This window comes from Capsicum annuum, chromosome 4 (genome assembly GCF_002878395.1).
Source record: "Capsicum annuum cultivar UCD-10X-F1 chromosome 4, UCD10Xv1.1, whole genome shotgun sequence".
Lineage (NCBI taxonomy): Eukaryota > Viridiplantae > Streptophyta > Magnoliopsida > Solanales > Solanaceae > Capsicum > Capsicum annuum.
The window spans coordinates 195,239,699-195,257,491 of record NC_061114.1 but is presented as its reverse complement, the minus strand read 5'-3'; positions in this window follow the sequence as shown (position 1 = coordinate 195,257,491).

Genomic DNA, 17,793 nt, shown 5'->3' with positions numbered 1-17,793 from the left:
ACTATTTTGAGGTGGTCTGCATGATTGTTTTTGCTACAGAAGTAAACAAGAATGTCATCAATGAAGACTATGACGAACATGTCCAAGTACTGCTTAAACACTCAATTCATCAAGTCCATGATGGTTGTTAGGGCATTCGAGAGACCAAAGGACATAACTAGAAATTTGAAGTGACCATACCAGGTTCGAAAAGCTATTTTTGAAATGTCACATTCCCTGACTCTAAGATGATGATAGCCTGATCTGAGGTCTATCTTTGAAAAATTGCTGGCACCCTGAAGTTGATAAAACATGTCATCAATTCTAGGAAGTAGATATCTGTTCTTGACTGTGACTTTGTTTAATTGATGGTAGTCTATGCACATTCTTAGAGAACCATCTTTTTTACACACGAATAGAACTGGTGTGCCCTACGGGGAGACGTTGGGTTTGATGAATCCCTTATCTAAGAGGTCCTTCAACTATTCTTTCAATTCTTTGAGTTCTGCTGGAGCCATTCTATATGGAGGAATAGATATAGGCTGAGTATCTGGAAGAAGGTCTATTTCGATGTCGATTTCCCTTTTGGGAGGAACTCTAGAGAGATCTTCAAGAAACACATCTGGAAATTCCCTGACTACTGAAACTCATTCAAGGGTTGAAGTTTCTGAGTTAGAGTCTTTGACTCGCACAAGATGGTAAATACACCACTTCGATATCATCTTTTTGGCTCTAAGGTACGAGATCAACTGACCCCTAAGATTTGTCGTACTACCCCTCCACTCAAGGACTATTTCATTTGGGAACTAAAAATAAACTATTGTATTTCTACAATCAATTGATGCATAGCATATAGAGCTAATCCATATCGAGAATGGCATCAAAATCCATCATCTCAACTCCACGATATCAACTGAGGTAACTTTCTGAGATATTGTGATCGGACAATTCCTGTATACCTGTCTGGCTATAATGGAAATGTCTATTGGGGTAGACACCGAAAAGGGCTCTGCTAGAGTTTCGAGACTAACTTCTAAGTTGATATCTATATATGGAGTTACAAAAGAAAGAGAAGCCCCAGGGTCTAGTAAAGTATAAACATGTAAGTGAAAGACCTACAACATACCAGTAACTACGTCAGGAGAATTTTCCTAATCTTGATGGGACTAAAGAGCATATAATCTATTTGGACGCTGACCACTGGTAGCACTGGAAGCGGCACCCTACTGAGTTGGGCCACTGGATAGAACTGACGACTGATGGGACTAGCCCTGTTGGCGCACATCCCTAGCTTTTTGAGAAACTATCCGACACTTCCAAATCTGATGGCCTGGCTTTCCACACCCGAATCACACATCACTACCCACTCTACACTCACCCTGATGGTGTCTGCCATATTTCTGACATAGATGATTTGTACGAGCACTACTAACACTGACATGGGACTTAAAGCCTAGTGATCTATCCCTATTGTCATTTCTGAATTTGGGTACTGGAGCACTGATTGAAGATGGCGCTAGGACTGGAGACCTTTGGTGAAATTAAAGACTGTTACCGCCTTCTGGCTTTGGCTGACTAAAATTAAAACTACCCATCCTAGCTCTCTTGTTTTGTCTCTCCCTCTCCTTAATCTTCTTCTTCTCTATCTGTTAAGCATGGACCATCAGCCTAGACAAATCTATCTCACTAATCAGCATTACGGTCCTACGCTCCTTCACTACACTATCAAACACTCCAAACACAAATTTTCTCATCTTAGACTTGTTATCAGCTACCACATGAGGAGCATATCTAGCTAACTGAGTAAACTTGAGGGAATACTCGCTCAAGCTTATGTTTTCCTTCCTCAAGTTAATAAACTCTAACACTTTGGCCTCCCTCAACTCCAATAGGAAGAGTTTATGTAAGAAATTTGAGACAAAATCTTTCCATTCTACAGGCCCTGCCTTTACACCCCTATCAACCTTTCACTACTTAAACCAACTATGGGCTACATCCTGTAACTGGTATACAGCCAACACAGCACTCTGACTAGATGTCACCCCCTAGCATCTATGACCTTCTAAACCATATCTACGAATTCTTATGGATCCTCTTTAGACTTAAATCCCATGAATGAAGGAGGATTTATCCGGGTGAAATCCTAAATTTTGGTTGCAGTAGTATTGGCCACTGGGTTGGTCAAAACAGCAGTTGGCCATTTTTTCTATGCTGATACAGAGTTTGCTAGAGTAGTGAACACAGCTCTAAATTTTGCATGAGAGACATGCTTGTCCAGAGGATCTGCCTGGATGGGCTGAGGGGTTGGCTGGTTTTCTATTCTTCTTTCATTCTTTTTGGGAGGCATGTTTTGTAAACGAAAGGAAAAAATGGATTAGATAGGGAGTTTAACTTGAGCTCATGCTCACTCGCACAAAATGTATACTGAAAAAAGGGAAACTTTTCTTAAATGCCTTGTAGCCTCTCGTCCGTAAGTGTGGCACACTACACACCCATGCATAAGACGCTACTTGATGCGTCTTTCAGACTTTCTAGGACACTATAAAACCTTAAGCTCGGATACTAAGTTTGTAATACCACGAGAGTACACCCTAGGTATCACACAGTGCTTACAGTCTCGAGAGACCATAAGCTAACTCATGAGCTGGTACTTGTTGAGAGCACTGAATAATAATATCATAATTATGAAAAATATCTGATATTACCATAAGGTTTTATTACTAAATAGATACTAAAATATAAATCTATAGAAAAGCTGACTGAATTTGATTAAATACTGATAAACTGACATGTCAACTGAAAATCCAAATACTGAATAACTGACTCTAATGTCTAAAAAGCCTTTAAAACTGACTGAATATGAGTTGCTGAGATAGGCCCCCTAACTAACTCTGTTAACTACTAAATAGATATATAATGTAAGATAATCTACCCTCGAATAATGAGGACTCACCACTGCTACTGTTCTGCTGATAGCCTGAGAAGTGAAGTCTAAGCATGGTCCGGGAACTAGGCGTCAGCACCTATGATATAATAAATCATAGCGCAAAGGAAAGGTATGCGATCAGTACTTTGAATGTACTGGTATGCTAAATGAGGTAGGCTGATATGCATGGTTTCATGAACAGAACTAATAATTAACTGAATATGCATGTAAAACATAGAGTACTAAGCAGAGAATATGGAATCTGTAGATACTGAAAATATGGAGAATCTATAAATATTGAGTATGCATGACAGTCTTTAAATACTGATGATACATGAAAATCTATAGACACTGGGGATGCATGACCAAGCATATAACATGGACTAAGTAAAATCTGTAAACTAAAATACTGACAAAATATTGATATTTGTATGCTTTGGTCAAACAACTCTAAGACTGCATAACTGAACTACGACTGTAACTGAACTGTATCTGAGACTGTGGGAGGTAACATCTAACCGATATTTCCCGATTTGAGCTAATCAGGGTCCAACCTGTAAGCCCGGTTAAAAGGATGTTAATACCATGCCACGGGTACAAACGTTGGTTATGTGGATCCACTAAACTGATGTAATGTCAAAGAACTAAGGGTGTCAAGCCTGAACTGATGGGTGACCCCTGCGAGATAGTCAATCCTAATCTGATCGGTGACTTCTTATATTCTACATTGTCTACGTAGTTCTGAAGTATAGGGACTGCTACTAACAACTCTTCCTATCTGCCGGGGAAGCCGCCATCCCTACACTCGCTCGGTTCTAAATTCTACTCCCAACTGAAAGACACTGAAATACTAAATTGTTTTGAGTTTAACTGACTGAATCTGACTATTCTGATAATGCTCATAGTATGTTCTAAAGACTATTCTGTAATGTACTGAGACTAGACTACATAAATAGCTATGGTTTTCGGGTATTCAATACCCCCAATACTCAAAACAACAATGGTAAAATGATACTAAAGCTTGGGGGACAAAACATGGAGGCTTTTATTAAATCAATCACTCTTGTAGGTATTTTACCAAACATTTGTAGTTCATGGTTTAAAAAAATCATAGGAATGTCATGGAACTTATAGAAATAGCATAAATTCAACATAATAGATCAAATCATGGTTTAATTCAATAGATAATAATATAAATACACGAAGGGTTGAATGATATCAATAATTTCATGGTAACATGGTATAAAATCAATCGTACATGGAGGTTCATAGATGAAATCATAGTTTAAAATCAAATAACTTAAAAAGATTATAACTTGGTAATTAAAATAGGATATTTGAACTCCATGGATGAAAGAAATCCATGGATGAACATCTAACATACTTGGGATAATGAATTTCCTGAGGTTCTTGGTGAGTTATTGAGGATTGTTCTTGAATTTGAGTGATAGGGTTTCTTATTCTTGGAAAAGGGATATCTTTAATTTGAGAGGAATTGAATAATGAACGACTATTTAGATCAATTGGGGCTAAATTTTGTGTTTTAGGACGAGTTTAGGGCCTAGGAAAAAGACCCAAATACCCTTAAACGGATATAAAACGTAAGCTAAAAACTGACCATCCTGATTTTTGGCCTTGACGCGATGTGCCACTATCGCGCCAAGCCACTGGAAATGAACAATTAGGACCTAGACAAACACTGCGATGCGGAGCTATCACGGTAAGCTTTGGAATACCTATTTGGCCACCTCTGTGATGTGCCACCATCGCGGAGGCCCACTGGAAATTGCCAAACTAGAAATTGGCTTACTCCGCGATACGCCAACATCGCGGAGTCATACTGAAAATTGACAATTGTCATTTGGATTGTCTCCGCAATGCACTAAGGCTTAAAATGATGATATTTAATGACTGAAACTTAAAATCGGCATAACTTCTTGCCCGGTTATCGTATTTTGGCAAATTTTATATCGTTGGAAAGCTAATTGAATTTCCTACGTAATGGAAGACTCTAAAATGAAACATAATGAGTGTTTTGAAATTTTTATTTACGAATACTCATGAACTATGACTTATATTATGCTAGGGAAATACAAAGTGTTACAAATGGACACCAGGTCATCATGATCACACGACTTGCCTTTGCCTTTTTTGGGTGTGCAGGGTGATTTTTTTAAAGTTAGAGTAGGTATAACTTGAGAAGAAGGAGGAGGATAACATCTTATTCCATTAACTATGGCAAACTCCTTCCAACCAAAAACAAATAGGCATGCCACAGTAATTTATCCACACCTCATCCATCTTATCTTAGTTTTTATACATAAACCTATGCTTGAGAAGATCATATTCCATTTTCATTTGGAAACAAGCATTGTTGTCCTCGGGCAAATCAAGATATTGACAAAACAGCTTTCCCTAAAACAAGAATCCAATTTTTGTTCTCGAAGTATTTTTTTGAAGGCGTCAAAAGATTTTTCCATGGCTGACTTAACCACGAAATCACCCGTTAAATCTATGGAACCATCGCACTATATTCTCATAGGATAACGATCAATGCTGAAGGTTTTGACCCACTCTTCAGTGGAAGGGCTATTAGCATTTGGATTGTTTATTTTGAAATATTCCTCCTCTCCATGTTCATTATCTTCTGCTCCTGATTGAGATAACACTTATAAAGCAAGCTCATAGAGTAGTGGATATAGCCTAATTGCTTCGCTTGTTCCTTTACTTGGACTTGATTCGATTTCTTTTCTTTTGGGAGCCATATTATCTTAAATTAATAGGAATATAAAATAAATTATAATTGATTAATGCATCGTTAAAAAGGGATAACAGTAAATCTAACATGCAAACAATAAAATAACAGTTCCAGCAGACCACACATCTGTTGCACCAGGTATTTATCTGTTGCAACATGTAACCAACCTATTGTAATGGATGAGTAAACAGTTGGAAATAATAAAAATAGATCACTCATCTGCTGCACCACCTGTTGCAACATATAACTAACCTGTTGCAATGGATAAGTAATCCATTGGAAAGAATAAAAATAGATCACTCATTTATTGCACCGAGAAGGTTATATATTGCAACATATAACCAACTTGTTGCAACGGATAAGTAATCCATTGAAAACAATAAAAATAAATCACTCATTGTTCCTTTAGGAATGTTAACTATTGCAACTATAACCAACTAGTTGCAGCGGATGAGTAATTCATTGGTATAATTATAACAGATCACTTATCTGTTGCATCAAGTTGGTTATATATTGCAATAGATATCCTACCTGGTATAACAGATAAGTGATCTATTTTTATTATTTCCAACAGATCACTCATCTATTGCACTGGGTAGGATATTTGTTATAACATATAAGCAACCTGTTGTAGCGGATGAGTAATCCGGTGGAAATAATAAAAACAGATCACTCATCTGTTACACTAGATAGGTTATCTGTTGTATTATATAATCAAACTGTTGCAACTGATGAGTAATTCGTTGGAGACAATAAAAGCAGATCACTCATCTGTTGCACTAGGTAGGATATCTGTTGTAGCATATAAGCAACCTGTTGCAATGGATGAGTAATCTATTGGAAATAATAAAAATAGGCCACACATCTGTTGAAATAGATCACTCATCTGTTGCCAAATAAATTATCTGTTAAACCAATATTGTTTAGATTTCTTCCAAACAGAAGAGTCGTCTATCGCAACAGATGAATGATCAATTGTGTTCATCTATTTCATCCGATGTTTCATCTGTTGGATCAGATAGTTAATCTGTTGCAGCAAATTGTTAATCTATTGCACCAGATGGTTAATCTATTACATCAAATGGTTAATCTATTGCATCAGATGGTTAATCTATTGCATCACCATTTTTACTAAGAAAACTAACAAATTAACCCAACAACACAAACACAACACACGCACACTAAGACCATCAACGGTGACCAAAAATCACCAACAAATTGAATTAACAGTTCGACAACAAGAACTACAATAACAACAAAAAAATTATATTTCACAGCAGAAAGAGTAGAAAAGAAATGCCAGAAATCAGTATTTTATTCAGTCCATTTCAAATTTAAGCAAGAAATATTGAAAATTTTAACCAATCTAGAAGAGAAGCTGGCTCAAGTCATAATTTTTTAACTGTGAAATAAGAAATGGGACGACGAAGAACTCGAAGTTATTGTCGCCGGAGAAGTTGGCTCAAGTTTCTATATTTCTTCACGTCGATTGACGGTTGAAAGTCGTAGAGAAACTCACCCAGCTATTTATCGTCGGAGCTTTAAGGAAGAAATTTTGCAAAACTATTGGTTGGGAGAGAGTTAAGAGACTGTCGAGATAGAGAGGGGAGAGAGACAGTTGATTTGGAGGAGAGGGGTGTGGGTTGATTTGTATTTTTAAAAAGATTAGAAAGTTCTAAATATATTAATCAAGTCCACAATTAACTTGATAAATTTTTCTAATTATGTTTGACCCTTTAAGTTGGTTAATGTCACCAATCCTTCATTCAAGACTTAAAAGACACATTTCCTTCAATTTTCTCAATTAACTTTCTTTTAATACATAGCTCATCATAAGTGAAGAAAAATATCAAAATATTAGTAAATAAATATAATTAACATTTTTTATCATAGAGAGGTACCACATAACTTTATTTGTGTCTAAAATAAAGAGGGAAAATAAAATTTATTACCAGCTTCAAAAATTTATTTTTGATAAGTGATTATTTAAGGTTGAGAGAAGAATCAAGATTCCTCTCTTAGGCAAGAAAATAAAATAAAAAGAGACAACCGACTTCATGAAATCATTGTTATCTTGGCACACTTTTATTTTTCTTAAGTTGTAAGCTTGAACGGTTCAAACTAATAGACAATAGAAAGTAGTAATAATCCTTAAAAATGTTTAACAAAAAAAATTATAAAATGTGAAAAATCAAGAACTACAATTTTACATACAATAAACAATTTCTTATGAATTAAAATGTCATTTGAAAATTATAAACTAATGTTACATTCTCATATTTTATCAAAAGATTTACTAAAGTTGACCTACATAGTTGCGGAATGAAACATAGATACTTTCTTAAATAGAACATGTATACGCTTTCCTCCTTCCCTTACTTCTACTTCAGAAAATAAATACTCTGGTCTAGACATGCGCAAAAAAGTGGACCTTACCGACAAAAAAAAAAATAGTTATCTAAATTTATATAATCTTTTGAGAATGTTATATTGTAAATCTATATCTATATATAATAATAATAAAGAAGAATCAAAACAAGGTGATGTGACACCTCTCTTTGGCTAAGAATCCTATTTATCTTTATTCTCATTTTGGAAATTTTTATTTTATTTTTTTATTATTTTATTTTTAAAATCATTTTCATAACTCACATCTCTTTATGTTCATAATAAATTACACTCTTAATTAATATTAATAAATCCCATAACTCTAAAAGCTTTTATAGTCATAACCCTCAATTATTTAATTTGCATTAAAATGTTCAATGACAACTCTTCTTATGCATACATATATTTTTTCTCGAAAGAATTTTAAAGAACAATAGTTAGATTCTTGTCATATCAATATCCTACTTCATTTGAATGTCAATTGAGCCATAAAAGAGAAAAAAAAAACACTAATTGTTACATAAAACGAAAAAGTAGGACAACCAAATTGTTAACTAAAAGTGTTAGAGCAGTTGAAGATGAAATTTAATAAATTAAAAATATCAAAAATAATGCAATTTAAATTATATTTTGGCTGGTAAGATGTTTTTCTATTGCTATATGGTATGTCTGATACCCATAGTGAGATGAGGACCAAAAAAACTACCATAGTAGTAAACTCTTTTTTATCTACAATATAAGTTTTAATAAAATTAGGATATAGAGAAATACAATTAATTAATGGACTACACATAATACAAAATAAAGTTTCTCTAACAAAATAATACATAGCTCTTAAAAGATATAAAATTATCAAAAAAAATTATTGATAAATTATACATAGCATAAAAGAGATCTACTCTAAGTAAATAAATAGAACTTAGAAGAGTGACTTTCGGAATGCATATATTATTGGATCTTCTGCTCCTCAACAATTATAAAACTTGGCAGAATAAGGAGGATCATCAGGTCCTAGTTCATAATACCTACAAAGCAAAAAGAAGGCAAAGACTATCAAGTCAAGCACGTTGACACCCAATTTTGACTCTCTATACTTAAAATTAACGCATTTCGGCTCCCTAATCGTTAAATAGCACAATATGCAATTTTTCACATATTTTTTGCAATTGTTAATAAATTGTTGATAATTATCATTATTTTAGAATTTTTTTACTCATTTATTTTCATATTTTAATTTTACATAATTTATTGATAATTATTTTTAATTTCATAAATTTTAGAATTTTTATCAGTTTAGTATTATTTTAATATTTTTGCACAGTCACCATATCCCGCCGCCCGACAGGCGGAGCACCACCGCTGCCGCCCTCATCCTCCTGCTCTCCTCCAGCACCACCAAATCAGCCAACGTCAGCGACCACCACCGTCTCTCTCACCTTTCTGCCACTGCTTCATCGGAGGCGATGGCCGGCGAAGCTTCGAGCCTCCCTTTCTGTCGTCGCCAGTCATCACTCTCCTGCCCCTCTATTTTATTATTTATTGTTTTGGAATGATGGCTACCACCGCTTCAGATTTTCTCCTCTAATGAGCTGATTTTGTTCAATTTCATATGTTACCCAATTAATTTACTCAGATCTGGCCGATTGTTGGTTTTATTGGCGTTGCTCCGACGTTCGACGTGGAAACAATGCCTCCCCTCCATGATTTATCACAAATTTGATCGGAGTTTTCATTATCCGGTGTAAATCGTATATTCTGGTGAAGCTTCAATAAAATAAACGACCCGCTTTTGCTCTTTTTATATTTTTTTCAAATATATGTTTGTGTATAATTTGCTGCTATTGTATATTTTTTCGATTCGTCGAATTGATTTGGTTGTGTTGGATGGCATGGTTTTGCTCCATATTTTTTTCTATTGTTTGAATGCCTTTTTGTAATATTATCGTTAATTTCATGATTTTCTTTGTTAACTATTATTTATTGTGCTTGAATTTTTCGGGCATGAATCATTTTTTTCAATAATTTTTGCATATTTTGGACATCGTAATAATCATCTTTGTTGTTGTCGCTGGATTTTTGTTACTGATTTTGATTATTTTTCTATAGTAGTTTATTAATATTATATTGCCTTTTTACTGAGAAAAATCTATCTTTATTGACTTATTTCATTGCGTGCTAATCTTGACCTACTTGTCACTATTTTGAAGTGCCTTAGAATGGATAAATATTACATTACATTGGCCAATGAAATTATCTCTCCGTCTGGATATTTGAGGTCACCCCATTACAAAAGATGGATTTTATTTTATCAAAATTTTTATTTTATATTAAGGACCGACACTTGGCCGATGAAGAAATTCTCCATCAATTTTTGAGGCCTTTACAAATAAAAAGACGGATATTACGTCTATAATTACGTAATAAAAATAAATATTTTGGACGATGACAAATTTTTTTATAACAACGCAAAAAGTTTTATGATTCGTATCTTGGCAAGACAATTTAGGACGGCTAATAAATCAACAACCACTTCGTAGCCATGTCGTATTTAAAATTTCATCTGAGCCCACCTTTTAGTGAAAAATTATATTTTTTTATACATATATGCACACATACGTTCTCAATTTATTTTGATAGTTATTTATATGCTACTAACATTTTAGTACAAGTGTTTATATAGGTTATTGGGAATATTTATCGGGAATGGCATGCAAAGAAGATTTTAATTTTTATGTTTGTATTTTATATTCTTACATCTGTACAAATAGCGATTATAGTGAAAACTTCATTTTTTGGGGCATTGTGCGGAGATATTTTTACTTGCACAGTATCCATCGCGCGTTTAGGCAAATTTATGCTGTCAATATTTATATTAAATTGATTTAGATATTTAATCAAATAATTTACACTTTATACACTAAAAATATTACGTAATCTTTTCTTTAAAACAAGTTTTCTTTATTTGATTTAGTCTATTTTTACATACATACACTAATATACTTTTATTTATATATTACGACAGCATACGTATTATATTATTTAATGCATATATGTGTAATTACAAACATTAATCTTTTTCTTTATCTTTTAATAAAACTAAGTTTGGTCGGGAACCACATTGTGGATTCTGAAGGATGCCTAATCCCTTTCCTTTTGAATAATTTGAACTATTACCTAGAATCTAAATTGGTTCGTAGATTAAAACACAAGTCATACATGTTAATAAATAAATAGGTTTCCTTATTTTCCTTAAAAATTAGGTGGCGACTCTGCATAAATTAATTTTTTTTAGAGTCCATAATGTCATGCTCGTTTTGACCTTAGGTAAAAATCAATTATGACAAAGTATCCTTGGAAAAAGATCTTGCATGATATAATGACAAAATGACCAAAATACACTTAAAAATACCACTTCGGGAGTGAAAAATATAGAGAAAAATATTTACCAAGAAATTCTTCAAAGGCATAGTAATACAGGAAAATAAAATTGCACAATGTACATGTTAATAAATTAAAGTTATTATTTCATAGTAACAAAAGGTGGCAGCATAAAAGTAAACATTAACCTTATCTTCTCTTTTTTCTCAAAACGAATACACTTAAATTTTGCATTCGAGCTAGAGGCAAAATTGATACTTTTCCATCCGAGATAGAGCAACTGATACGGGAAAGACATTCTTTAGCTATGTGACTAATGGTGAGGGCACTGTAGGCCAAAAATAAAAAGGAGGACAAAGTTGTCCCATGTTGAATAGTATTGAAATTGACCCTTTCCCTATTTATTTATAAGAAGAAGAATTGTCATTGGACATTTTAATGCAAAATTAAACAATTGGAGGTTATGAATATAAAAGGTTTTAGAGTTATGAATTTTATTAATATTAATTAAGAATATAATTTATTATGAACATAAAGAGATGCGAGTTATGAAAATGATTTTAAAAATAAAATAATTGAAAAAATGAAAGAAAAACTCCAAAAAACGAGAAAAAAGATAAATAGGATCCTTGGCTAAAGAGAGGTGCCACATCACCTTCTCTTGATTCTTCTTTTATTATTATACTAGTAAATATGTTTGCGCTTCGCGCGAATAACAAAAAATGTATTGTTCTAATTTTATGATTTTTTTCTCACGATTAAGAAAATATTCATTGTACAAATTTTATGATTTTTTTCTTTAACTATTTTCAAATAAAAAAAAGTAGAACGATATAAGAGATAATTCACTTATTTATATCCTCCACATACACAAGATTAACAATAATAACTATTCCTCAATTCCAAATAAGGAGGTTGACAACAATATTCATTATTTATTTCATTAATTGCTTTGGCAGAAATGCTAAAATAAAGCTAAATGAGATAATTTCTCAAATATGCTAACTTTACAGTGAATTAACTATTTCTCATTCACTTTTCTTTTCTTTAGGTATCTACCGGAAAATGGTCCTTTCAACAACTTTTTTATTTTCACCTAAACTAAATATGATATTCATGTGACTACATAAGGAAAAAAGGCATCCCAATGCACTATGCACAAAGTCAAGAAAGGGTCAAACCACAACGGTATATGACATGCAGTTGTATCTTGCATTTCTATAAAAGTATAATTTCACAAGTTGAATCCATGACCTTATGGCGACGTGGTCACATGAAAACAACATCTTTTTTTAAAAAAATAAATATCATCCTTTTAAACTAAGAAACAGAAACAACGTAGTATCTAAAGGAAGGAAAATTAACTGAGACCCCCATAAGTAGCAGAGAACAAAAGCGAATTAGGGGTTTGAAGATAAACAAACGTGAAGATTTGTTCCTTTATTATAAAGAGAATAGTTTACATGTAAAACCATGTCTCTACCACCTTAAGTTTCTACCCTCTACTTATTCTCACAGAATATACACATATAACATCACATAAACTACTAATAGACCCTCTAGGAGTAATAATTAACTATGTCCAAACCTTGAACTATTTTCCTATGTCTTTTCATGCACTCATGTGCAATAATTCTACTATGTTCCAGTGTGGATCTTTTTTTTCTTTGGAAAATTCTCGTGTTCCTTGCTATAGTATATATGTACGGCCTACAAGGCTAAAATAAAATTAAAAAAAATATCAAAAATCGAAGATAAAGGATAAAAATCAAAAATTGAATATCCATTTGAGATGTCCCATGTCGAATACAATCCTCCTCAATGTAGATCACCATGATAGCAAATTCATGCATGTTGATCTCGCACCATTCATAGACAAGGATCTCCAAGGTCACCTTAGCCTTGAGTATCTTCCTAACTGTCCAAGGCAACAACTTTACAAGTTACTTCAAGAATTCATGTGACTATATAATATATTTAATTGTTAAGTTATTTATAATAATAAAGGCATAATACATAAGCAAGACCTTTAACTTGACATAAAATTATAACTATGCCCTTTAACTTTGTCAGTACACAAGTAGGCCCTTTAACTATATAAAATCTGAACAAAAAAAACTCCACTTTTGAAATTTACATGCGTGAAACTCAATCTCTTCTACGTGGATTAGTAATCCACTCAGATATTGTTACCTATTAAAAAAGACACATTATAACTATGACCTTTAACTTTTCAAGTGCACAGGTAGTCCCTTTAACTATACAGAAGTTGAACAAACACTTCAATTCTAACTCTGACGCGCATGTTTTTGAGTGTATATGTAAGACCCCGCAAAATCCTAAGCTTTACTCAGTCTTTTAAGCTTGGTAAGGGGTGCCATACTTTGAAAAACTTTATCTAAGTATTCAAACTTAGTATAATTTTGGCCTTCATAAGTTGGCAACTCTATTTTTATGACCTCTATGACCTTAAAATGTCAATCTTTAGGTTAATTCATAATCAGGAATGTCAGTAGGTATTTTCGGATCAGTTTCGTATTTTTTGAACCTCGTTTGAATCACGTTTGAGAATCCAAACTAGTGTATCAACACAATCTCGGTGCAACGCGGCGGCCAACGCATCGATCAATATTTTCTGGATTCTAGTGGCAATTTCTAGTGAACCGACGTGGACTCGACGCGATGTGTTGGCTATTACGTTGATGCCAATGACGCAGTGCATCTGTCTGGTGTTAATGGTTCAATTTTTAGTCATTAAAAAGTCGCACCTTTGGGGTTAATTGGGTCTTTTTTCCACGTCCTTCAGCCCCATAACACGAGATTTAGACTCAATTAGAAAATTATATTCATTATTTCTCAAAACACTCAAGAACAAAAATCCTAGGAGATTAAATTTCAAATTCAAGGCTCAATATTCCACCATTAAACTTTAGGAATTTAGCAACCAAGGTATGTCAAGTGTTCATCCAAGGATTCCTTCCACCCTTAGAGTCCAAGAAACTCTTTTACACTTTAAGTAGCTTGATTTCATGCTTTTCATGATTTGAATTCAAATGTATTCATGATTATAATGTTGATTTGATTTATATTCCTTGATTAAGTGCAAGATTTTTGTAAAAACAACTATTCTGTATGTATTATCATGTGAATTTATGTTAAATCCTTGAAATTGTGATGCTCATGTGTTGATTAGTACTATGTGCATATACAATGTCTTCCAAGTGTTTGATGATTTATTCATGAGAATTAAATGATGAAATTATAGCATGTTAGCATGTATTCAAGTTCATGTCATGCAAGTGTTTGCTAAAATATCCCAATGAATGAATGATGATCAAGTAGTTATTTATCATGTTTCAAGATTATGCCATGTCTTATAATTTATGCTATCGAGTCCTGGGGATATTTAATACCCGATAATTTAGCGGATTACCTAAAGCCATGGTCAATCTCAGGATAGTATCAATCATATCACAATTAGTAGTACTCTCAGTCAGTTACAAAACTCAGGAAGAACTCAGTAGACTTAGTATCAGTCTAGTCTAGTTCAGTATTCAGTTTTGACCTCAGTAAATTCAGTCAGTTAACAGAATTCAGTAGCATTTCATCAGTCAATGAAACTCAGTAAAATCAGTTTAGTTCAGTTAAATAGTATGATCAGTAACAGTTCAGTATAGCTTAGAACAGTTTAAAAATCAGTTGGGAATAGGATTCAGCACCGAGTGAACCCAAGGATGGGGACTCACTTGCCAGTAAAGGATATGAGTCTTAAAAGCAGTCCTAGTGTTCCAGAACTATGTAGCTAGCATAGGTTGAGACATCAACCTACCAGTTGAGGGTTGATGAGATGATCTACCTGCCAGTTAAGGGTACCACCATTCTCGTTTAGAGAACCTGTCAGATAAGGGTGAATCAGCTTATCTTTACCCGTGGAGCGGTATTAACACCCTTCTAACTAGGGTTACAAGTTGGACCCTAATCAGTTTAGAGAAGGGTATGTTAGTTAGATGATTACCTCCCACAATTTCAATTTCAGTTCCAGTCTCAGAATAGAACTCAGTTCAGTTCTACAGATTCAGCACTGTCAAACACAGTCACTCAGTTCAATACAGAACTCAGTATAGTTCCACAGAATTAAGACTTTCAGATACAATCATTCAGTTATCAGTAATTCAGTATGAGTATACTTAGATATCAATTAATCAGTATTCAGACTCAGTATTCAGTGTTGTCACGATCTCAGTTACAGTTATGTATTCATGCATATACTCTCATTCTATTATATTTATGTCATTTAGCCATTATTGTTCATGCATATGAACCCATGCATTTCAGCCTACCTCACTTAGCATACTAGAACATTCAAAGTACTGATGCATACCTTTTTTTTGTACTGTGATGTTTTATATCATAGGTTCAAACGCACGGGCTCCCAATCATCTTTAGCAGTTACAAATTTTCAGTAGTTAGAGTTAGTGGTGAGATCTCATAGTTCGAGGATATGATTATCACTTCAGTATTTCAATTTTATTTCAGTAGCCAGAGTTAGTTGGGGACTTGTCCCATAAACTCCACATTTCAGATAGTTTAGAGGCTTTTCAGACTAGAGTATTTTTAGACAGATGTTTCAATTTTGGTATTGTTATACCGTATTCAGTTTATTTAGATATTGAACCTTACGACAAGTTTCTATAAAATTTCCACATATTTACAACATTATTATTCAATTATTGCAATAGGTACCAGTCATGGGTTAGCTTGTTGGGCTTCAAGATTATAAGCACCGTGTAGCATACGGGGTACAGACTCGGGGTATTACAAACTTGGTATCAGAGCCTAAGGTTCAACAGAGTCCAAGAAAGTCTGAAAGCGATATCTAATAGAGTCTTATACATGGGTGTGTAGCGCGCCACACTTATGGACAGGAGGCTATGAGATGTTTTAGGAAAATTTTCCCTTCTTTCAGTACTCATATCGTGTGAGTGAGCATGAAATCCAGTTAAACTCTCTGTCTAATCCAAGTTTCTCTTCCGCTTACAGAACATGCCTTTAAAGAAAACTAAGGAAAGAGAAACAGGAGACCATCTAGAACCCCAGCTTATCCATCCAGATCCTCTGGACGAACATGTTTCTTACGCTGAGTTCAGAGCAGCTTTCACCACCCTAGCTCATTCTATGGTAGCCCAGAATAAACGTCCAGCTACTATTTTGGCGTACCTAGTCGAAACTTCACCTGAATGAACCCATCCTTGAGTGGAAGGGTAGTACTTCATCACTTAGGGGTTAACTTATTTCTTACCTTTGGGTATGAAAAATGATATATAAGGGATGTGTCTACCATCTCGTTTGAGTCCAAGACTCTAGTTCAGAAACCCCTACTTTTGAATCAGTGTCAATAGCATGTGAATTCCCAGATGTGTTTCCCGAAGATCTTTCCTGAGTTCTTTTTGAAAGAAAATCGACTTCAGAATAGACCTTCTTCTAGATACTCAGTCCATATCTATTCCGCCATATAAAATGGCTTCAGCAGAACTTAGAGATTTAAAAGAATAGTTAAAAAATCTCCTAGATAAGGGATTTATCAGACCCAGTGTGTCCCCATGAGGCACACCAATTTTATTCATCCATAAAAAAGACGGTTCTCTTCAAATATGTATTGACTACCTTCAGCTAAATAAAGTTACAGTCAAGAACAAGTATTCCCTTTCCAAAATTGATGACTTGTTTGACCAACTTCAGAGTTCCAGCTACTTCTCCAAGATAGACCTTAAATTGGGCTATCATCAGCTCAGAGTCAAAGAATGTGACATCCCAAAAGCAGCCTTCAAAACTCAGTATGGTCACTTCGAATTCTTAGTCATGTCATTTGGTCTTAGCAATGCCCCAATATCTTTCATGAACTTGATGAACCGTGTGTTCAAGCAGTACTTGGACATGTTCGTTATAGTCTTTATAGATGACATTCTTGTCTACTCCCGTACTGAGCATGATCATACAGACCATCTCAGAATAGTACTACAGACTCTAAGAAACCATCAGCTATTCACTAAATTTAGTAAGTGCAAATTTTGGCTAAGGTCAGTAGCTTTTCTTAGCCATATCATTTCTGGTGATGACATTAGAGTTGATCCCTAAAAGATCAAACTAGTGAGAAACTAGCCTAGACCTATCTCTCCATCAGATATTAGGAGTTTCTTGGGCTTGGTTGGCAATTACCGATGGTTTGTTGAGGGATTTTCATCGATTGCATCTCCTATGTCCAGATTGACTTAGAAAAAAGTCAAATTCCAATGGTCAGATTCTTGTGAAAAGAGTTTTCAGGAGTTGAAGACTCGACTCATTACAACTCTAGTTTTGACCTTAT